Raw genomic sequence first — 24,695 nt, 5'->3', positions numbered from 1 at the left:
TTCTGGATGCTGTAGTTTGCTAAGGGTTGCTTGGAATTGTAACTACAGCACCCAGAATTCTGTGAGACAAAGAATGTGCTGCTAATGTGCCTAAGTCTGAAACTCATTAATTTCCATGAGCAACTTCAGCAGGAATTCTGTCAGAAAACTCCCGGAACATACAGCCTGACTCTCATTCAAGGCAAGAAAACAATTTTAAAGGATATATCTTAAAAAGAAGCTCAATCAGCCACAGTAAGGCTGCATGCTTACCTAGGAATAAGAGCCATTGAACTTAACGAGACTTTCTTCTGAATATACATTTTAGGATTGCCCTATATGTCTAGGCCTTTTCAGGCATTCTGTTTAAAATTACAGTATGTTTTGTTTTGTTTTTATTGGGTGGAGTGTGTGGGGAGAGAAGAAGAAGAAGAGTAGTTTGGATTTGATATCCCACTTTATCACTACCCTAAGGAGTCTCAAAGCGGTTAACATTCTCCTTTCCCTTCCTCCCCCACAACAAACACTCTGTGAGTGAGGCTGAGAGACTTCAGAGAAGTGTGACTGGCCCAAGGACTAGCCCACATGCACCCAGCAACTGCATGTGGAGGAGCGGAGACACGGACCTGGTTCACCAGATTACGAGACCACTGCTCTTAACTACTACACCACCAAGCTCCTCTTCCTCCAGCATTTCACTTCCTCCCTTTTCTCATGAGCTGCAAGGCAAAGTTCTGAAGTAAGAAGCCTGTGGCTCTCCACATAATTTAGAACTCTGCTACATTGCATGGGGAGCTTCTACAAACAGAGGAAGCCTTCTCAAATCAGAAACTAGGAAGCTGCCTATATTGAGTCAGACCATGGATCAGTAAGGTCTACACTAACTGGTAGTGACTCTCCAGGGTTTCATATGTTCCCAGCCCTACCTGAAGATCTCAAGGACTGAACTAGAGACCTGCATATGAAGTGGATGCTGTGACCACTATGCTATGATCGTTCCCTTGCTTTGCGCTAGAACTCATGGAGGGATGAAAAGAAGAAAAGTGGACACCTCAGAGGGGGTGAGATATGGCAGCCTTCCTTGTACAATGACCACTGCATGATTAAACAGAACCCCATGGAGAAGGCTTCTCTCCCTGTCACCTTCACATTGCTTTCAAATAGGTTTCATTCAGCTCTCCATTTCCTATAAATTGAATTTTGGACTTGGTTGTATCTGTTCCACAAAGACAATAACCCACTCTTTAACAAAGGTATTATAGATGTTTCTCTCCATTTTTTTGTAGTGTGAAGAAAACATCCCAGTTTGAGACAGAAACAGTTTGCTCCTTAGAAAAGCAGACTAGTAAGCTCTGCCCCTCCTCTTGCACTTGATATAAAACAGGCAGTAATGTTTCTAAAATATGCTGCTTGTTAGCTCAATATTTTCATTGTTCATTGTTGGCTTTCTGGGATTTTAAAGTAAGTGATCCCGCAAAAGAATTATTGTTAATGAGCTCATAACTACTTCATCTCTCTCTCTCTCCACCCCACTCCCGCCCCCTTTCCCTCAGCATCTAGGTATTTTTATTTGCCAGATTTGTGCCATTGCCAATATAGTCTTGTACCTTGCACACCATGGAGAGTAACTCAATATTAAGTCACATTCTTCTCTCGCTCTCTTTATGTTCACTTCCCTTTGGTGCTATGCAATTTGCAGACTGTCTGAATTTAAAATGCCCAATGAATCTTAGAAAGTTATTGTATACAGTGCAGCAGACAAAAAGTAGTTTAAATCAATGAAGCGCATTGTATCTTGGCTTTATGACTAAATCATTTAGGACATGGGTTATGATCGAAGGCAAAAAGAGGGGGAGTTGGGGAGAGAGGTATAGATTCCAGCCATTTTCTTTTGTTTCTTGTTAGATGGCTATTACGAATGGTGACCTTTCTGCTGCAGTTATTGTTATTATGACTAAATGATGTTGTAACTTGAATGCTAGGAACTCTTGAGGCTGTTCTTTGTCTTCTTCCCCTCTGATTTTCAAAGTGTTATCCATTGTAATTAGGATCCTAAGAAATTTGTGTGTGTTGGAACTTGGCTGATATATTATTATAATTGTACTTGAAGGCTCTACAGGAATTCATGGTGAAATTGTTAAACTAGGAATACACATTTCTGTCTGCACACACACATAAACAGAACTTGCTTATGTTTTTCTGTTTGGTTTTCTCAATTTATAAATCAGTTCTATGGGAACTGTAAGGTAGCCTTCCTAATGTTCACCCAGGTTGAGGGTAAGATGGAGATAGTAGGCAGCTTTCTGCAAGACACATTCGTGAATGTTATACAACAGTATTTTAATAGTTAGATACAGATTCTGCTGAGCGTTTCATTGTACTGAACCTTCCAGAATTTTGTCTATATACCAATAAAGGTTGGAAATTGATTGAAATCAATTCTATGAACATTTACTAGGAAGTAAGTCCCACAGTATTCAGTGGAGTTTACATTGTAGTAAGCATACCACAATATTCAGTTTGGACCCTTTTACTTTGGGAATTCAGTACAGTGAACTTTGGAGGCTGCCTGATTTGGTTCACTATTCACTATTATAGGAAATAAACAAGAGTCTATTATTATTATTATTATTAATATCCCACCGTCCCTGGCCAAAGCCGGGCTCAGAGCGGCTAACATCATACAAGTAAGACAATGCATAAAAAAGTGATTAATAAATTAAGATACATCCCACAATTAATTCAAACAAATTAAAATTAAAATTGGACAAGTGGCAATCTTCAGGTTAAAATTGAAGGTGGTTACCAACTGCTTCCACTGATATTATAAACACCTGTGAGCGGGCTGGGAACCTCCTTCGTGCTTGTTCTTATATATAAGGAGAAAATGAGTCAGACTGAACCCTGACCAAAGGCCTGGTGGAACAGCTCCGTCTTGCAGGCTCTGCAGAAAGATGTCAAATCCCGCAGGGCCCTAATCACTTGTGAGAAAGCATTCCACCAGGCTGGGCCATGGCCGAAAAGGCCCTGGCTCTGGTCAAGGCTAGTCTGATCTTTCTGGGGCCCGGAATCTTTAGAATGTTGTTATTTGCAGACGGTAAGGTCCTCTGTGGGGCATACCAGGAGAGGCTGTCCTGTAGGTACGAGGGTCCTAGGCCATATAGGGCTTTAAAGGTTAAAACCAGCACCTTAAACCTGATCCTGTACTCCACCAGAAGCCAGTGCAGTTGGCATAGCACCGGATGAATGTGCTCCTGCGGCGAGGACCCTGTGAGGAGTCTCACCACGGCATTCTGCACCCACTGGAGCTTCTGGATCAGTTTCAAGGGCAGCCCCACATAGGGTGAGTTACAAGAATCAAGCCTGGAGGTGACCATCACATGGATCACAGTGGCGAGGTCGGGGCGAGAGATGTAAGGGACCAACAGCTTAGCTTGGCAGAGATGAAAAAATGCCGCCTTATAGCTGTAACCTGTGCCTCCATAGAAAGGGAGGCTTCAAAGATTACACCCAAACTCCTGATGGAAGGCACCGACACTAATTGCACCCCTGTAAGGGATGGGAGTTGCCCCCCCAACCCCATATCATCTCGACCCAGCCAAAGGACCTCTGCCTTTCCCCCTCCTTACTAAAAAAAAATGAGGAAAACTGATTTGACAGGATTATATGCGAGTGGGTATGTGGCATACAGACAGAAAGATGTTAATGTCCAGCATTCTTTTCAACCAAGCACCAAGAGCAGAATTAATAGAAATCACAGTACAGTTGAGAACAAGGTGATATATTAACTCAGCATCCTTTCCACAAAGCACTGTGACTGAAGAGCCCTGGAAAAATCCGACACAAAGGGTGGCATGAGTATAACTCCATATGAAAAGCTTGTTTTTCCTCTGCCAGACTTGGGCTAGGCCCGCCTACAGTAGCCTGAAAAGAGTTTGGAACAGAAGTAATAGAAGTAACTTACACTTGCTTAATTCTGCTGGATTCCTAAATTTAGGATTGCTCTGTAAGCTACGCTTTCCACAGGGATGCATTCATTTGGTGCCTTGGATATAATACAGTCATATTAAGAATATCCTATTCCTTTCAGTCAAAGAAACTGCTGGTAGTTTGCATTGACAGAGTCTTTATTTGATTGCTGTAAATTAGCAATCTGTAAGAAATAAACAATCCCATAATTCAAGATGTGGTCAAAGGTTATTAAATAAAAATCTAGACCTGCTCACAGAGAAGTACTGTGAGCTCAAGCTGAAAAGAATCAGGACCTTTAGGGTGTGTGTGTGTGTGTGTGTGTGTGTGTAATAGTTGGTATCTTTGAATTTCATTTATGTTTATTTAAAATAACAAACTGGAGAACACTAAGCTTCAGTTGCTAGGGTTCGTTTCCAAAGCTTGTGTTGGAGCTTTATATTTCTTTTGAAGACACTTCAATTTCAACTTTTGCAAATAATTCAGAAGACGAGATTTTGGTTTGAAGTCTTTTTTTCCAGGAGACCCAAAGCTGTTCTGTTTTCTAAGAGGTTGAACTCAAAAATAAGGTTTAGAATAAATCTCCAACCCCTGTGCAGGCAGAAGTGGGCAAAATTGCTATTTACATAGTAATTTTGTACAAAGAACATATCGCAACAGGTACTGCATTTCTACAACCTTGTCAAACCAAGGGCATTTGCTTCCATTGCTGGATCCCCTGCAATGGTGTTTGCATGGTGATATTTCATAAATGTTAAAAGACTTCCTGGGAAGAAACAACTGAGATACAAATCCCTGGATAAATATTACATGACAGCATGCTATCGAGGCTTTTAATAGTGAAGAGGACATCTAAAGAATATAATCACACCAAGATGCCAGAAAGGACTCATAGTTATCAAATGTTAGTCCTATTTAGAGGACTGTGATCAAACTATATCCCTCGCCCCCAGTTCAGTTTTCACTTTCCATAGAACTGTTGTTGTCTTGATAGGGTGTGTGCATTTATCTCTCTCCCTGTTTATCTGTTTCGACAACTGTGCCCAAATATATTATGGTAATAGCTGTCTGAAACAAATAATTGCTGTGGGCAGACCTATGACTGTGAATTTGTCTAATTCCTTTTTCCCCCCATTCATAGCTTTGAACATTTGAAATATAACAATACAGTGGTACCTCGGGTTACAAACACTTCGGGTTACAGATTCCACTAACTCAGAAGTAGTACCTCGAGTTAAGAACTTTGCCCCAGGATGAGAACAGAAATCGTGCCCTGGTGGCATGGCAGCAGCAGGAGGCCCCCATTAACGAAGAGTCTGACATAATTAAATAACTGAACAGCAACAATGGCCAATTAGCCTTTGAGCTGGGCATCTAGGCAAAAAGCTCCTCCCTCCAGGCTCCCTTTAAGGGGGTACCCTAATACCATGGTGTGTGTGGGGGAAGCATCCCTCACTATCTTAGACTAAGGAACCATCCCCAATTCCTTAGCCAAAATCAAGTTGCAACAATTGTTACGAGGTAGACAAAAATATGCAAACTGGACAATTGACCTGAAGGGAAATTCCTCTCTGCACGCCGCCCCCCAAGCTATTAAAGCACTTCCCTAGCAAGACACACTGAAGCTAGCCCACTTGCACCTGGGCAGCTACCAAACACACAGAAAAGGGATGGGAGAGTGAGAATATAAAAAAGAACTGAGACCAAGGCATGGGTGCGCCTGGTTTATATTTCCTGGGAACAGATCTGAGGGAAGACTGCAATACAAAGTCTCCCTTTTGGTTCCCTCCGCAAGCCATGCCCACAGACTCCCCTGCGATTAGCTGTGCTGCCCACAAGAAAGTCACCAGCACAGCCAGTGAAGGAGAAGGGAGCCTTTGCCCATGCCAGCCCATGCCATGGCCATGTCAAGCCATGAATGCCACTATCTCAGAGTTTGGGTAAGCAAGCCTTCTTGGCCACTGTTTGTAATGGGTTGACTCTAGAGGGGATTCCTCTAATGAAGGACATTTCTCTATCACATAAAAATATTTTTTTAAGATGCAGGAAGATGCTCCAATGGAGGAAAGCCAGATCCAACCCAATATTTTGGAAGTGGCAATTTCTAGATCCATGCATCATTCATTATTGAACCCAATACCTGCACATCTGTGGTTGGATATCTGAACAATAGTACAGTGGTGCCCCGCAAGACGAATGCCTCTCAAGACGGAAAACCCGCTAGACGAAGAGACTCACGGAACGGATTCTTTTCGTCTTGCGAGGCACCACTGTACCAAATATATCTGAAGAAGCCTTTCTTCCTAAAAGGAAATTTGGCATGAGTGAAGAACCTATAATATGTTTGAGTGGGTTATTAATGACTTTTTTTCACTTGGTTGCAGTTACTGCTTTTTTAAATAAAAAAAAATCCTTGTTTCTCTTTGGTTGGGTCCACTTGTAAACCCTTAGGCCAGAGACACTAACTCTGCATGTTTCTCACAACCTTGAAGGCATGTACATTTGATCTGACATGAAAAGAGAAGAATGCCTTTATTGATGTATAATAGTTCTCTTTTATAAGACATTCTTGGAAGAGTGATAACAACAGCAGTAGTTATGGAGGAATCAATACTGGGCAGGAGAAAAAAGGTTGAACTGCAGGCACTCTGAGGGAAGAGTGACAAGTTCTTGTTGACAAAAGAGCTCTCACCTTGAGTGATGAAAGCATTTAACAAAAATATGAAAACAATGACAGAATAATAAGACTTGGGTAAGGGTGGGTGAACCAGTCCATTTTGGTTTCTCATTTTTCTCACATTAAATTAAGTTCTCTACATTTCCACATCAGCTTGGACTTTTTTAAAGGGAAAAAAGAGATCATCTGCATTTCTTTGCATGTGAATTTATCATAATCCACACATTTGTTGGTATGCAGTTTTGCCAAATATGCGCATTTTGGCAGACAACCTTCCCCAGCATAATGTATTTTTTCTTACATTGGGTTCTCCTAGTCTACATATTTTAGTATATGTTACTTGGCTGGTAAGTACAAATTTGCAAAAAAAAAAAAAAAAGTGCAAATAGTGAAGGGTGCCTGTTTTTCAGTATAAATATGCATTGTTTTAGAATGTGCAAATTGGATAGGTTTCCCTTTAAATGTGAACTGAATGCACTTTGTTCCCCATCTCCAGATCTGGGTTACACTGCACAGGTTAAAATAGCTTTTGTTCAAATTGCCCAGTTTTTCTAGTTTACATTTGACACTATCAGGGTTGCTCCAAGTGCTGCACAAACAGGCTTCCATGTGCACAATGAGACAGCCTCCTAATCATCTCCCATCTGCATTTCCCTTGTGCACCCCAGATATCTGCTCCAGAGGGTTCCTCGCTGTTCCACTGGTGCAATAGCAGCATTGGATACAACCATGAATGAATGTGGTGTTGTTTTTAAAGTGACTTCTTCCCCGAATAATGCTGAATAATATTTTTCTTTTCTTTTGAAATGGTCAGAGGGTTTATATTTGCCCCTTCAAATTTGGATTCATTCTATATTAAGGCCTTTTCCATATTATATTAATATGCTATCTTTTACAGCTTTTTTATCAATACAGAATACTGTTATTTGTGAAAAAGCTAAATACTCTTTTGAGGTAGCTGCATAATTTAGCATTCCCATTTAATGTTGAGGAACAGTTGCTGAGAGATAGCGATTTGCCCTTGGTTGGCAGTCTAGGAGTGAGTTAGAGACATAACCTTTGCATTTTGGGGTGAAGTCCAACAATCTCTGTCCACACTTGATCAAATAGTAAAAGGTTGGCAAAACTGTCTGGGGTATTTGAGGCAGAAATGCTGGAGAGTCATCTGCCTCCTCGCGACGTCTGAGAAAAATTGTTGAGAGACGGCTGGCTGTCGGTGAGAATCTTGTAACAGAATGAATTCTGTTCTTGTACTCACCTGACTGAGTCTTTTCCTTCAGTGCCAAAGGGCATCCCTCGAAACAAATTGCAACATCTCTCATTGATGTTTATCAGAGCAGAGAGATGCAGCTCTGTTGTAGACCACATGCTATGTATGCAAAAGGTCTCAGACTCCAATTAAAAGGATCAGGAAGCAGGACATAATGTGAAATACCTCTCCGAAGACCCTGGAGAGTGGTTAAAAGTTCCCAGAGTTTCTTCCCTTTCATATTCATCAATAACATTAACTTTTGCAGCAACAATTTTCTAGTCCATTGCTCAAATTATTGGGGGGAGGGGAGATTGGTTTGGGGGGATGTTTGATGGAATCATCAAACCTAGCCCCTGATTTCCATTAGTTTTATTAATTTATTATTTATTATTGTTTTATTAATTTTCCAAAAATGATAACATTGAAAGGAAACATAAAAAACAACAATATATAAACGCCTTTCTGGTAATTCTAGGACTGATCCCAGATCTGCTGAAATGTGTTGCTGGGGTGTGTTAAAATGTGCCGATAGTATGAAACCATGTATCATGCAGTTCGGGCCCTCGTCACTTTTAGAGTAGACTTGCTGAAATGAATACCTTCCATTTAGGCACTGACGAGACCCAGACCTGCTGGGTTCAGCGGGAAGGATGTTATCATGTGGTGCCATGTACAATAAGCACCATCTCCAACTTCCTTTCAGAAGCTCTGCAGTTGCATTGTTCTGAGCAATTCATAAATACAAGAGCTACTTATTCACTCATAGAAAGCTTGTAGCAAGTCGCTACTTGGTGTTCTGAAGCTGTCGCATATCAATTTGTGATAATTATTTAGGAGGACTTTTTCTTAATGGGATCATAATACTTAGTGTGCTGCTGTAGATATCTTCATCTCTGCTCCTTTTATGTGGGAAATATATAAAATCCCACTTAAAACCTCTCATTGCTTTTATAGCAACAGGAAGAACCAGATATTTTGAGGGAGAGTGCTGAAAACCAAAATTGGGGTGAATAAGGATGGATGAATTTTTTTTCCTGGTTTGTGTTCTTTCCTATTTCTGCATTAAATCTGCAAAGTTTGTTTAAGTATGCAGGTGAAAATTTGCATTTTAAAGTATTAAAATGCATATATTCCCCCCTCAAAAATATGATTTTCTAATATCATCATCATCATCATCATTATTTTGGAAGAACATTTGGGATGGGTATAAATCAGGGTTCCAATCCATGCATTAGTGATCAGGCTGGTTCATTTTGGAATTTGCAAAGGTCCTCAAGTTTCCCTTCTGGTGAAGACCATGGTCAAGCTGGTAGGTCATTGTGGTGGCAGAGAGCACCAACTACGGTAACATTACAAGCCTTTGCTCAATGCTTCCTCAGTGTTCTGCTGTGCATATGCAATTCCCACAGGAGCAGGTTTCTTACCAATTAAATTAATGATGTATGCACAGGACCTCCTTTAGTCAGTTCAGCAGCCCTGCTGAGGCAGAATTTTGAAGCTCCTACAAGGGCAAGAAGTCCACGGACCCAACTTTATGGTTGTAATACAGTACAAACATTCTACAGGCAGATTTTTTTGTTTTTGTTTTTTTAAAAACCCACCTGGCTAGTTAAGAAATGGGTATACTTGTACATTTTCTTCTCACAGAAATAGGAAGCCTTTCTGAAAATTGCAAAGAAGTTGCACTCAGAAGAAGTGTATAAAACTAGTTTTATTGTCCTTGTAAAATGTAAATCTTTCTGGGAATTACAGCCAGCAAAATCTAGAACAGGAAGATGATGGTCGTGATTCATTATGTGTCTTGTACTTTTAGAAGACTAAAGCTGGGGTTATCTACCATGTGTCAAATCTCAAACAAAGCCCAATATATAAGATGAAACAGATGTGATTTGCTGTTCCTCTAATGCTGTCTCTCTCTCTGTGTGCGAATGCAAAGACTCCCCATACCACAGCATCAGCGTGTACTACAAACAGTTCAAAAATCTGATTCAGGTGTTGAAATGATATTACAGTTGGACCTTGGAAGTTGAATGGAATCCATTCTGGAAGTCCGTTTGACTTCCAAAACATTCAGAAACCAAAGTATGGCTTCTGATTGGCTGTAGAACGCTCCGGCAGCCAATCAGAAGCTGCGGAAGCCCCGTCAGACGTTCGGCTTCCAAAAAATAGTTCACAAACCGGAACAGTCACTTCCAGGTTTGCAGCATTTGGGAGCCAAAACATTCTAGAACTAAGCTGTTCGAAAACCAAGGAACGACTGTACATTGATATTGCAGGCAGGCACCCCTGAGCAGCTATTTAGGCTGGGAGGGGATGTCTGTTTTCCTGATATTTTCAAATACTGTTAATTAGAAGCTAGGACTTGCATATCTCTACATAGAACTGACCTTGACAAGTGTTCCTAAACTTCATCTATGGCAGAATGTGGTGCTCTTTTTTGCAGATTTTCATTTTGTAAGTGCAGGGAGGAATCAGAAGAATAGCATCAGGTTTTACCCCTCTGTAGCTTGTTGCATAGTGCTCCCATGGTGGGTTCTACATCAGTGTGTGTGGTTTGGTTCTTAAACATGTCGAGACCAGTGGAATTAATCCAAAACTGCATGATACGCACACCATCTACAAATGACACCATTTGGGTCTATATATCTTGGACTTCACACATATAAACCTTATACAAACATAACTCATACTATATGGATATCAGGTGTGCTCATAACCAGAGGCACCTGATGCCATGCTGATGCCCCACTGCTTGTTGAAAATCAACATTGCCTGGATAGCTCAGTTGATTAGAGTGAGCTGCTAATAATGCCAAGGTTTGATCCCCGTATGGGACAGCTGCATATTCCTGCATTAAAGGCGGTTGGACTAGATGTTCCTCAGCATTCCTTCCAACTGTACTGTTCTATGATTCTAAGTATCTGTAGGGGATTTGTGTGTCACTGTGGCAAGTAGTATGGGCTAAATCAGGGGCCAGCAAACCTTTTCAGCAGGGGGCCAGTCCACTGTCCCTCAGACCTTGTGGGGGGGACGGACTATATTTTGAAGGGGGGGAAATGAATGAATTCCTATGTCCCACAAATAACCCAGAGATGCATTTTAAATAAAAGGACACATTCTACTCATGTAAAAACACACTGATTCCTGGACTGTCCGCGGGCTGGATTAAGAAGGCGATTGGGCCAGATCTGGCCCCTGGACCTTAGTTTGCCTACCCATGGGCTAAATATTTGTAAAGTTGTGACTGTTTTATCTTGACTGAATGTTGTTTCTGTGTTTGTTTTGGATATTTGATTATCTTTCCCATCCTGATATGTAGGAAGATGTACAAATCTAATGATAATAAATAAGGATTTCTCCTTCATCTTTGGATGCAAGTCCGAGGTTCAGACCTTGGCATCTCCAGGAAAGGCTGAAAGACACGCCCACCTGCTTCAAACCTTTGAGAACCACTCCTGGTCAATGTAGACAATACTGAGCTAGATGGACCAATGCTTTGATGTGGTATAAGTAGCTTCCTATGCTCTGTCTTTGAACTTCATGGTAGATCTGATCCACAAAGCTGCTAGGTATCACCGGATAACCAATTACAAGAAACTATAGTTTGAATTTGATGTGGTTTTATAATACAGCATTTAGATTTCAGTGGTATTGGCCAGATCACATCCCAATGAAATGACATCTCCTTTAAAAGAAAGAAAGAAAGAAAGAAAGAAAGAAAGAAAGAAAGAGAAAACTTATTACACTCCACAAAGATGTATTATATACTGTTCTGCGATCACTTTCAATGCATAATGCTGGCATCAAACAACAAAAGGAACACAAACCTTAATTCTCATAAGCCTGTTTCAAATGTTCCTGCATTATAAATGGATAATTCATTATCAGAGAGGAAAATAGATACACTGTTGAGCAGAGAAAAACAAATGTCGATATGGCTGCAGGAGACAGTCCCCTGTCCATTAAAAATACAAAAGGGAGAAATGCTTTGACTACCAAGGTAGTCATCACACCAGATAGCGGGGAGAAAAGCTGAATGTATTTGAAGAAAAGGAGCTGCATGCAAGTCTTTTCAGTCATTCTGCCACTCCTCCTATTCACAGAAACTTAACTCCTGATTGAGGATCAGTTTCACGTTGTGTCTGCATGGCAATTGTTATGGGTTTTTAAGTATGTTCATTAAGTCTACCTGATCCCTGTAGATAACAAGCACCTCTGCACAGCTTGCATTTTTTCCCCTCCAGCTTTTCTGCATATGGAGAATCATGGGATGTATTAGGAGATACCTGTGTATACATTGGAGTAGAGTATTTCACATTGCCCATCCTCCCTGGTGCCTATTTTCCCTGGTGCCTATTTTTCCTGGTGTTAAGCTCCTGTGCTATACAAGGTGAGATAATTATAATAAACTAGTTAAACACCGAAATAAATACATAAACAATGTACGCCATAAATATAGCATTCAAAGTTTTTCATGGGTATGGGCAGGGGCCAATTCTGCATTGGTTTCTCTTTCACATTCAAAACCTTGCCAGCTCCTTCCAGCCAAGCTAGTAGGTGAGGACACCATTTTTCCTTCTCTTTTTTGTTTCCCCTTCCCATTTCAATTGGAGGGAAATAAACTAGCGGAGACTAGTCCATTAGGGCAAATGGAGAACTGCCCCACCAATCACAGCCTGCCTTCTTACTTGCAACCAGTCCATCAGTTGGCACAGCCAATCACTTTTATCCTTAGTCTCAGGGTTGCCCTTGTAGAATTCTGCAGGAAGGAAGGTGGGGACAAAACTGCTTTTCATTGGCTCTGGCATCACCTACTGATGGTCTCCCTGCTTTACATCCTATCAATCCCAATGAGAAGCATCTGCCAATGAAATTAACTATACCAGCTCCAGGTCTGGTATAGTTTCAGACCTGACCTGTTGGTGCATTTGGGGAACAAAGAAACTTTGAATCCTGTGCCTGGCACATCCATGGGACAATGTGATAGGGCGCTCTTAGCAATAATCTATTCCAGTAGATTTGCACCATCATTCTAGGACTTCTCCAGTGTCATCCCATGGGTGGAGCAACACTTGCACCACTTCCAGGGATCCCTCACCCAGACTTCATCAGTTTTTGGATTGCTCTGCTTGTTGTGTAAGAAACAATACATTAATAACCTTCAACACACATTATGGTAACTGCAAGGAAACTTTTAAAATTGCCCGTATTTTAAGATATTACTGTTGGGATACTGCCAGGGAGACAAAGTCCATCATGACTCCACATCGTCTCTGGACGTCCATCGATCTCCTGTAGACACGCAGTATCAGCTCCAGAAATAGCTTGCCACATTCCAGAGCTGATGCATGCTCTTATCAGCAGATAATGCACAGCGAAAGATGCACTCAGGAGAGCATTATTTACAAGTTTATTCAGCGTTGATCAGAACAAAGAAAACATGACTGCCTGCTTCAGTGTCCCAGACACAGAGAGAGAAACGAAAGCAAAGACACAACATAAACTTCCTGTGAACAGGAAATACGCAGACTCTGTGACTCACAAAGCCTGCTCCCTTTTAAGGTGGAACGGAAATATCCTAACAATTACTATGATTCAACAATGGAGCTTTGAATGCAAGCAGACAGTTCACCAACCCCCAGGACTTTCCCTTCAAAGTTTTCTTTTTAATTATGGTGATAGAATTTCACAAAATCACAAGAGTTTTTCTTTCACTGGAGAACTGAGGCAATAAAATTGAACACATATTTACCCACTTGCTTCTCTTACCAAATGTTTTCCTCAGGGTAACTAGACATCATCTCTTGTGAGCCAGTTTCAATTTATTCAAAATCACATTTACTTCACATGTGATAATTAAATCTATTCTTCAGCTTCTTGGATCATTTTTACTCAATGAACTTTGTCACCTAACTTAATATTTATTGGCAAAAATAAAATAAGATCTGGTAAACAAAGGCTTGAAAGTAAAGCGCTTATGTTATTCTAAATTTGTGAGTATTATTTTCTTCTGGAATGCTATGACAATGATCATACACTGATTCATTTTAGCGCTTCTTAGATGATGCCTACATAGGGTATTTTAAGCTTAAAATTGACTAATGTATTTAGGAAGAACATGTGGCACAGTTCTTTTAAGATGGTAGTTATTCAGAATGCAGGTGGGAGAATAATGTGTTTGAATGCTTTGAAAAACTAAAAACTGTTTGAGCATGAAAAGTTAACACATCACAGGGAAAAGCTTTAGCCTTTCCCCCAACATACTAGCTATTGCATAGTATGGCCTAAGCCACCTCAATATTGGGCGCAAGTTGGCATCTCTGCAACTGTGTAATTCTCCTCCACGTGCATTCTGAATTGGCACTTCCTATTCCATGTGCTTTTAAAAAAATATTTGATTTGGCTTTCAGTTACTGTAGATCAGTGTACCACTTTCTACAAGTCCTCCAAAATGGCCATGTGCTATGTCCTTTGTAGCACAGTAGTCCCAGTTATGGGACTAGTTATGCAGATACCAAGTTATGCAAAGGCAGCATGAAGGAAATGGCTGTAGCTCAGTGATAGAGAATACACTTTGCAATCCCTAGATTCTCCAGGAAGAGCTGGTAAAGACTCCTTCTTGAAACCTTAGAGAGATGCTGCCCAACACTCAGGGCTGGATTTAGGTTTGATGAGGCCCTAAGCTACTGAAGGTAATGGGGCCCTTTATATGTCCAGCTGTCCTTTGTCAACAACAAATTGTTGCTGTGAATATATGCTATATGGTAATTTATGGACCTAATGGGTATCTAAAGTCATAATGGGATCAAAATAAATAAATAAATTATGTATTACATGAAATCAGTCAGTAGGCATAAGACTCATATCCTTAGTCTATGCTGCTTGACCATCAGTCTACAAGCACACTTTAATATTACATAACAGGTACAACAGCTTGACCTACATTCAACTGTGCTGCCCTGCAGACTGCAGCTGCATGCTGCATGTTGCATGAAACCAGTCCATGCAGAATGTAGGCACCCTATATATAGAAATGAGCAAACCAGTGATATTTTAGGGAGCAGGCTAACAGGTGGGGACCATTACTTACATCATAGGAGCCTACACAACACAAAAGACACTTGATGTATGTAGGTTTTATTTTATTTATTTATTTATCTTATGTTTTGGAAATGTACATCCAGGTTTTTTTTCCTTTAATTTTCTGGGGGGCCCCCAAGAGAGTGGGGCCCTAAGCTATAGCTTGTTTAGCTTATACGTAAATCTGGCACTGCCAACAGTGTAAAATAAAAAAAAGGAAGTGTGTGGTAGTGGAGGTAATAGTAGATGGGTGAATGGTTTGACTTGGCAGAAGGCTGAAAGAATCCACTAGAACATATGTAACATGCAAGAGAATGGGACAAAGCTCTCCAGAAAGAAATTGCTTTATGTACAGTAGGCCCCAGATCCAATCCAGGTATAGCTGGGAATGTCCCCTGTCTGAAACCCTGGACAGTCCTAGCAAGTCAGAGCAGACAACACAGAGCTATATGAACCAATACCATGACCCAATATAACAAAGCTCCCTTATATTCCTACTCTCTTCTTGGAATTTCCAGCTCTATTTACTTTACTGCTCCATAGTTTCTGCTTTCCCACAGCCAAGAGAACTATCCTGTCATCTGAAGTATTGATATCCTCTTGACAGCTCTGGATGCTGCAGCACTGAAGGTTGGAAGGAACAATTAATATCCAGAACCCTTGACTATCTTGTCTAATCACAGTGTCCACATTTTATTTCTCCTCACTCTCTTCTTGAATCTCCTCTTCGGTTGCACTTTCATCCTTAATGTTTCTGATGTCTTTGCTCCTATTCAACACCCTTTTAAGCTGCTGTCTTTCTTAACTCATGTTGAATCTGTTCCTAGATCTTGTCACTTAAATTCTCTTGATATTTTTTGGGATATCTCTTTTTCTTGACGCTAATAAACAACACTGGTTCTATGCTCTGCTGATATTTGTAGTGAACTCATCTGATTTCTTTCTCAAAGAAAAATAGTACATAGACATATTAATGAATAATATATAACAGATATTATTTCAGTATTCTATACATGCTCTACCACACTATACATGTTAAATAAATGATAAGCAGCACTAGCAACTATTCTTGACATTAATGCTCCAATTTCAACATCTCTGAATAACAAAAAGCAATTTGCACATCTCATTTTAAGAGACAATCTCTTCAAAGCCTCAAGATTTCTAAGGGAAAGTGGAATTTCACTTTACTCTATTTTTCTTTTAATATATATAATTTTAAATGGAGCTTAGCAAGGGAACAGTTAGTACTATGTTTTTCTACACTTGTCTTGAGCCATCCTACTCATGACTCTATGTGTTTGCTGGAGAAATATGTTGCCATTGTCATAGGAATTTCTGACAGTGACAGTGATGATTGCCTAGCTTACATGGTACGTTTGTCGATGCGGACATGTGTCTGAGGAAAATAGGGATCACTTCCATATATAAGGTGCATTCACATGTTATATTCAACAAGTAAATAATCTGTCTACCTGTGTACCCATATAGGTGACTTGTCAATTCACTCTTCTTTTTGAGGAATGTGGTGGGGATATTCCCAGAGGTGCTGACATTTGGAAAATCAGGGATGGTCATAAACGGAAATAATTTTCATGTGATATACTTCTATAGATTCCATATTTGCAGAGCTGTCAAAGATGTGGATGGGGGTGTACTGAAATTTTGATTGGCTTGTGTACAACATAGAAATTTGCCACTAATTTGTGTAAAAGTTTCTTGGTTTGCCCTTGTCTCAGAAATCTTGTCTAGTTTGTTACTTCTCGGCAATCTCTATATTCCAGACGTTTCTATACCAGAATGCAATATCTCATCCTTCCAGTGACTTCTGGTTTTGCTTTGCTTTAGAAATGGGTAGTCTAGGTGCCGCAATGTAAAGGAAGTGAATAGTTCTGTAGATTTGATGTCTGCATTGCGGCCTTTGTAGGAAGACAATACCAGCTGAGGTGTGAAATTGATAGGTTAGTTGTTTTTTTCCAAAAATACCTGAACCTCTGGACAGCTCCACCATAAATGACAATAGGTGCCTTCTTTTTCATATTTGCAAAAACTCATAAAAACCCTGGCCACAAAATGTGCTCATTGCACTGGGGTTCTGTACCATCTCTGCCACAGTTTCAGAGTCTGTGAGACTGCTGAGACTGGATTTGGTTAGCCAGGTATTTTTCCAAGGCAAATTCCTGCATTTATTGTCTGGCATCAGTTTCCCGTATAGCCTTTAGGGCATCCATGAAACTAGCTGCTGTGCATGGCATGGAGAAAGTGGATGGAGAAAAGTTCTCTCTCTCATAACACTTCAAAATGTTGGTATTTTGTGCTGTGGAGAAATCTGCCCTGGTGTGATTTTTGGAGGAAAGAAATATTTTAATCAAATAAGAGTAATGCTGGTGTTACCAGTAGTGCGATATTGACATGGATCTTAAATGCCAGCATAACTTTGGACTCTATTAGTAACATCCTACCTTTGTCCCAGCAGTGTATGCTGAACATATCACACTGCTGTGAACCATAATAGTTTAGTTAAAAGCTTGCTGTTTATGTTTAACTCTCTCGTTATCATAAAAAAATCCCATGGGTCAAAGAAAGAATTACATTGAGCTTATGTTTGCAGTCTTCATTTCACTTACAAAAATATAATAAAGATGAAATGTTCTACCTGTGCACCTTTGGGGAAGTTTATATTTAAATTAAGGATGGAAAAGAACTCCAGGAGTAGTTGCCAATGATTGTAGTGATTCAATATAAATGGAATCACAGCTGGCATTGATGTAAGGCTGCTGGGAGGAATCACTTTTCGTAAGGTTACTTCTGTCACTTGGTCAAGAGTTGTTTAAGAAAAGCTGACTAAATAACAGGAAAAGCAGTGTGATGAAAAATGAATAAAAGTTTTATCCCTAAAGTATGATGGATATTGTATCTGTTAAAGCAACTATATAAATATAGCAAATATAGCAACTCGGGGGAGAGAGAAAAGAAAGGAAATCAAAGAGAACAGAATAAACGTTTTGTGTATCGGATTTCTCATGTGCTTCTTTAGATACCCTCATTGTAATCCCAAAATTTTTTTATTTCATTTTGTTGCACATTGTGATCCAAAATTATGCAAAAGCAGCTCAAGTCCTGATAAGTGTTTGCACTTGTGTTACATGAACAGCACTCCCGCTTTGTGATGGAATGTGCTGCTCTATTTAAGAGCTCTTAAAAGGAGACAGAACCCCATTCATCTTGAAAGTCCATCACCCTAAAAAAAGATTTAAAAAATAAGACGTGTTACATAAGGAAAATACGACGTATTTTTTTTAAAATGTGAATATATACATTTCTCTTTTCCACTAGAAATGGAAATTAAGACTAGATCAATGGCCCAGCTTGATCCAAGTCCACTTTCTTAAGTTGAATTCATGGCTTCAATATGTGCCGAAACTGGGACACATGCCAGTAGCCAACAGGATCAGAGGCACAAGTAGGTGGAGCAAAGAAATTTAATGTTATCCTCATAAAATAGGTGAGCTTCCACACATGCACTGGGATTCTGAATTCATAAAAAACCTTAAGCTACTTTTCTACTGTCTCCCCCACCCCCAAGTCCAGTTAGGAATTTGCTAGAAGAATTTGCTCATCTCATATCTAAATAATGGACAAAAATATGAAACTCTGACACATGAGTGTTTAGAAAGAGGAGCAATTGGCCCTGGTGGGTGGTGCTGTGGATTAAACCACTGAGCCTAGGGCTTGCTGATCAGAAGATCGGCAGTTCGAATCCCTGCGACGGAGTGAGCTCCCATTGCTCGGTCCCTGCTCCTGCCAACCTAGCAGTTTAAAAGCATGAAGTGCAAGTAGATAAATAGGTACTGCTCTGGCGGGAAGGTAAATGGTGTTTCCATGCGCTGCTCTGGTTTGCCAGAAGCGGTTTAGTCATACTGGCCATGTGACCCGGAAGCTGTACGTCGGTTCCCACGGCCAGTAAAGCGAGATGCCCCAAAGTCATCCGCGACTGGACCTAATGGTCAGGGGTCCCTTTACCTTACTAACACTTTATATGATAATCTGCTCCTTATTTCTAGCCTCTTACTAATTTACAAATATATATGTTTGAATTCTCCGTCTGAAATGTCTGTAATACCTCCTCACGTAACCTCCTTCTTCAAGAGGATTATAAATGCTATCACATTATCTACAACTTTATCTAATGAACCATTAACAACTCTCCTATCAAATTAGTTATTTCCCAATGATTGAAATTTTTAAAGGTGTTGGGGGGAGGGGTGGATCTTCAACATGACCCCATCAGCATTCTTTCTTCCTTGGCTAGAATCCTCTTGTTACACATGGAGCAAAACAGCTACTCTCAAGCATAAGTAATTTGCCTTGATTTAAATGCTGTCATTGATGTATTCTTAAACCAATGCATTTCTCCAGCTGTGGTACATTTAGCATAAACAAAATCCTGAACCACATTAATCTTCCCATTTCACTCATCATTTTGTGCAAAGTAATGTTTCTTATGGTCCCAGGTGCATACATACTCTGATCTGAAAGACATAATATTCTGTCCCAATGATTTTTAGGGGACAATATATCATAAGTACACACTCAAGCCTGCATGGAGCTCTCATATATTTTCACATAACAATGCTTGTATACCTGTGGGAAATTACAATGTTCCCTGATAGATATTAAAGGGATTTCTAAGTACTTTGTCAACTTAGGGCTAAATAAGGACCCGTTTCAGTAAAGCATGAGATCAACCAATGGATGTTGTGCCATATCTATATAATGAGCAACCTCACTATAAACATCATATGAGACCAATGGCAGGCAAGTCCAAGGACAGGCCTGATAAAACCAAGAGAGAAGTTGCAGATGGGTGGTGCCTAACATTCCCATGATTGTGAGCTCCTAAAATGTTGTTAAGTCATGTTTGGAGGCCATGAAGACTCAGGGAAAAATGGAGGTGAGAGGTTCTGGATAAAGATGCTCTTGACAGCCGTGTTTGAGCTTTGGTGGTGGTGTTAGCAGAGAGGCATGTGGAAGTTGAGTGGTGAAGGAGTCATAGGTTCACACTGATCCTTCTACTGCACGAGTTCTGAATTAGGAGTTATTTAGCTATCTTTAGCCTAGAGAGCTATCAAGTAGCTTCTGAGACTTGATTGTTCCATCTAGTCAGCCAAGTTCACAAGCCACACATTACCAGATTCTCATACTTCTAGGCAAGCAGACATCGCATCAAATTTCAGTAAGGTAAAAGCACCTGAGGGAAGTCTGGATCAGGCCCAGTAAGGGGTGTGACCTGGAGAGGGAGCATGGCCCAATTAAGGACCATAGGGACATCAGGAGGGACATGTTTACCTCTTGAGAATGAGATTTCCCACCACTGCATTAGGGGATACCTCCAAAGCCATTAATGTAATAGCCACAATGGATTTCACCCAGTGTAAAGTTCACAGAGAGGTCACAGGGATGCTGAAAGATGGAGAACAGTGATGCTTCACAGACCATGACCCCTGGGTAAAAAGCTTTGTGGAAATTTTGATAGGCATTTACCTAGACTCATAGAACTGTAGAGTTGGAAGGGTCCCAAATGGTCATCCAGTCCCCTGCAATGCAGGAATCATTTAGTTGCCACTTTCAAGAGGGACATTTTGCTCTCTGATGCCCTGGGAGAATAGTAGAATGGATAAACAAACAAAAAAGGTGAATTTATACTGTAGGTCTGGCTAAATTAACGGCAGCCATAAGAATTCAATCTAATCAAAATCTGATGAAAGAATGGCAATGTTTTGAAGAATATATGAAAAAATACTGGTCCAAAGAAAGTATGTTGATATGTATAGATTAAATATGTAAAGATGAACCAACTGGAAATAAGTTTGATAATGGATAGATAATGAGCAGGATAACGACACAATGTAATACATACACTAATTTATAAGAAGTTGAGCTGTGGTGGAGGGAAGCCACGTATTATTGTCTTGATTATTTTGATATACACACGGTTTGTTTTGTCGATTAGTACAATGTCATGCTACTTGGATGGAAATCACCTATGTTACAGAATGCAAAAGCCAATTGAAAACCGTTTCCACCCTGCAAATCGCTCCTATGGAGTCAACTTACTATGCCCTGGGGATCGCTGTCTGCCATAACACAGCCACATTTTATGCTGATACATGATCGAACTGCCATTTCACATGCCTGGTCCCTGGTGAAAGTGTGTGGCATGTGTTCCATACTCCCATCCAAGTCATCACACACAGACACACACACACACACCCTCACCTCAGCCAAAGAGGCTAAAAAAGAACTAAAAAAGAACTTCCTAATACAATGGTACCTTGGTTTACAAACTTAATTCGTTCCGGAAGTCTGTTCTTAAACCAAAGCGTTCTTAAACCAAGGCATGCTTTCCCATAGCAGCAGGGGACTCAATTTACAAATGGAACACACTCAACAGGAAGCGAAACATGTTCTTATTCCAAGGCAAAGTTCACAAACCAAAATGGCTACTTGCGGGTTTGCAGCGTTCTTAATCCAAGTTGTTTATAAACTAAGCTGTTCTTAAACTAAGGTACCACTGTAATCCATACAGACCTCCTATCCCCCCTAATGGTCCAGTGCTTGTACCCAAACTTTCACACGAAGTGGGGTACAAAAGGAAAGGGAGAGATCTGTTATAGCATACAGCTCATTTCATTCGTGACCACTGCTCATGCTGGCTTATACTAATGGGAGTAGCTGTCCAATATGTGGATGGCCTACATTTTTTTGCCACTGTTGTATGGTATCTGTCCACACAGATATCCACGCATATATCCAGGAGATTGAGTCAAGTCCATCATTCATAATAATTTATAACATTTTCCTTTGGGGTTTGTAGAAATGCAATATTTGGATTTGTCAGAAGCAGAATAAAACTCTTCATCTAAATTGGCCAAGTGAAAGTACTTTGTCAAGCATAGTAAATATCAGAGACTACTGGTCCTGTTTCATGCCCATGAGCAGAAAGAGCAATGGAGAACACAGGAAATACTTCTTGAAACCAGTATGTTTAATGTATGTTTAATATGAAGATTAATTCCCCTTAGTGCTTTGTGAAGTTGATAGGCAGTTCCGATATTACATTATGTTTGCTACAATATCTGTAGGCACGAAATACCTTCCAGTTCCACAGACTTTAATGAGAGTTTCAAATATTGTTTTTACCTTTCTTAGAGTCCCCCTCCAACCCTTTGCTTTAACTGTTTCAATGACATAGGCTTTAAAAAAATAAATCCTAGTGAGCCTCAGACAAGAAAATGTTGTTGTCTGTTTGCTCACATTTATTTTCCAGGAGACTGGTTGCCTCTGTTGCATTAAATCTATCCAAATTCATTTGCAGACAGCTTGTTTGGTAGGTATCTGCTCCTGGAAATATTAATAAAGTCCATTGACTATGTGGACATCAAATAACCTTGTGCTGACAGCCTAATACTACCCTAGAAAGCTTTTAAATAATATCAATTTTCCACAATATATCATGCGCAATTTGGAATAATTGGACACCTTGCAAAACAATTTTTGAAATGTTGCAATTCCTTTTTGTCTGGCTGCTCTCAAAAGCTGAAGAAACTCTAATTTGCATCTAAACTGCCATGTCTCCTTTCTTCTGGTGCAGAATTAAATAAGTAAGTTGACGACCTTTGTCAAAGTTGACTGTAACTTTCGTACCTTCTTCTCAGGTCTCCATTAGATGAAAGTGGTTTTAGCCAGCCCAAATCCTATGCATTACAAGCTTTTATCACGTTGTTATCATAACAGGCCTTTTTGTTCCTAAAAATGGTCAATTAAAGTTCATGAAAATAAATGGTGGGTGCTTTTGGCTTTGTTTTGGTAGTATTGACAGTCATATGTTGAAATTGCAGACAAAAATATTGGAGTGTTTCTTAACAAACAGAAACAGATTTCATGGAGCCAGATAATTTGCTTGTGTCTGAGAGAAGAAGCACAATTCAGATTTGTAGCAACTGTGTGACTGTGTGAAGCTCTTAAAGTATCCACAGCGCATTGAAAGAACAACTCTATGATTCCAATTAACTACTCCATTTGTTTCAGTTTGCATAAAGCCCATTATAAAATCAATTGAGGCAGTTGCCATCAGTTTAGAAGCAGTGGCGTAGAGGTTGGCATTTTTTCCCCCTTCCAGCATATAATGTGATCACGAGAAGTGAATGAAATAAATGAGTAAGTGATTCAAATAGAAATTATTCCCTAGCATTAAGAAAGCAAGACTGCTGTATATCTCAAACACTAAGGTCGCTTCCAGGCAACGTGATTTGTGTGCACAAAACTTGCAGGGAAGTTCCACAACATCCATTCTTTACTGAGCATGTGCGCTGATTTGTTTGCAAAGAGGTGATATAAGGTTGCGGCATTTCCCTGCCACCTTTCTTATCCCAAAAATTCAGGCCCCCACTTCCCAGAGGTGTGTGCGTCAGTCTGTTGTACAAAACCACCAAATTCACTGAATTTTCTGGCATTCAAATAGCAATAGTGGCTGTGCTTCAGGGCCACTTTTTCCTTTAGGTTATGATAATATATGTTTAAGGATCTGATTTTTAAATAAAAATAAAATCTATACTTGCATGAGAACTGGAGGTAGACCCTGGTTCAGAGCTGAAGGATGAAGCAAAGGCAGAGTCCAGTTGTTTAGGGATGGTGGATAAGTGAGCAAAGTGAGGCATTTTGGGTGGGTCTGACATAGAACTTCATAGTCTCCTACTGCCCTGAAAATGCTGGGGTCCACGGGACCCTGGCCGGGGAAACAGAGAACCAGCAACCTACTTCAGGTTCTCATTTGCACGCTCTTAAGAACTGCTCAGCAACATTGCACACAATGGAGAAGGTCTGCTCTGCATCCAAACTTCTTAGGTCCCTGCCCATTTCCTTTGCATTCCTGCCTCACCTTTCATTGCCAGTGTCGTTCGGGAACCTGCAGCGTCACTGAGCCAGCTGGTTTGTGTAGCGGGCATTTCTTCTATGACTCCTGCTCTGAGACACATGCAGAGACATTTGATCCTGCAGCTTGGCTCTTAATGGCTTAAAACAACTGGGACTAGATTCTTAGAGAGAAAGGGGATTTGGTGAGGTGGGAAGTGGTCCTCTGAAGCAAAAATCCCCCTTTTCCTGCCTGGCTTCTCACATGGAGGGGGGGGGGAAGCATTGATCTCTCCCATCAGCTGAACAGATGGCACCTTCTGAAATCTGATGAGTCTCCCCATTTTGTCCATTTGGGTGAAGGGGAGGCCCAGGGCAGCTGGGGAATCGGGTCTGTGCAGCTGATATATCTAGGATTCACCACAACTCCAGATTGCTGAAGTTGCTTAAGCATTCCTAATTTCCTCAGAAATTTGAAACACTATAAACAGGAAGTTTATGCATCCCTAACTCAAAAGTTTATATGCCCTGGACCCCAAAATAAACATTGGGATACCCCATATCATACAACCGCACAATCACAACAATAATGGCTGTTCAATGTTATCCTGCTTCCAAAATACAGTGGTACCTCAGGTTACAGACGCTTCAGGTTACAGATGCTTCAGGTTACAGACTTCGCTAACCCAGAAATAGTACCTCGGGTTAAGAACTTTGCCTCAGGATTAGAACAGAAATCGTGCTCTGGCGGTGCAGCGGCAGCGGGAGGTCCCATTAGCTAAAGTGGTACCTCAGGTTAAGAACAGTTTCAGGTTAAGAACGGAC

Source organism: Podarcis tiliguerta, assembly GCF_965153285.1.
Source record: "Podarcis tiliguerta genome assembly, chromosome: 11".
NCBI classification, from domain to species: Eukaryota; Metazoa; Chordata; class Lepidosauria; order Squamata; family Lacertidae; genus Podarcis; species Podarcis tiliguerta.
This window is presented reverse-complemented; position numbering follows the sequence as displayed.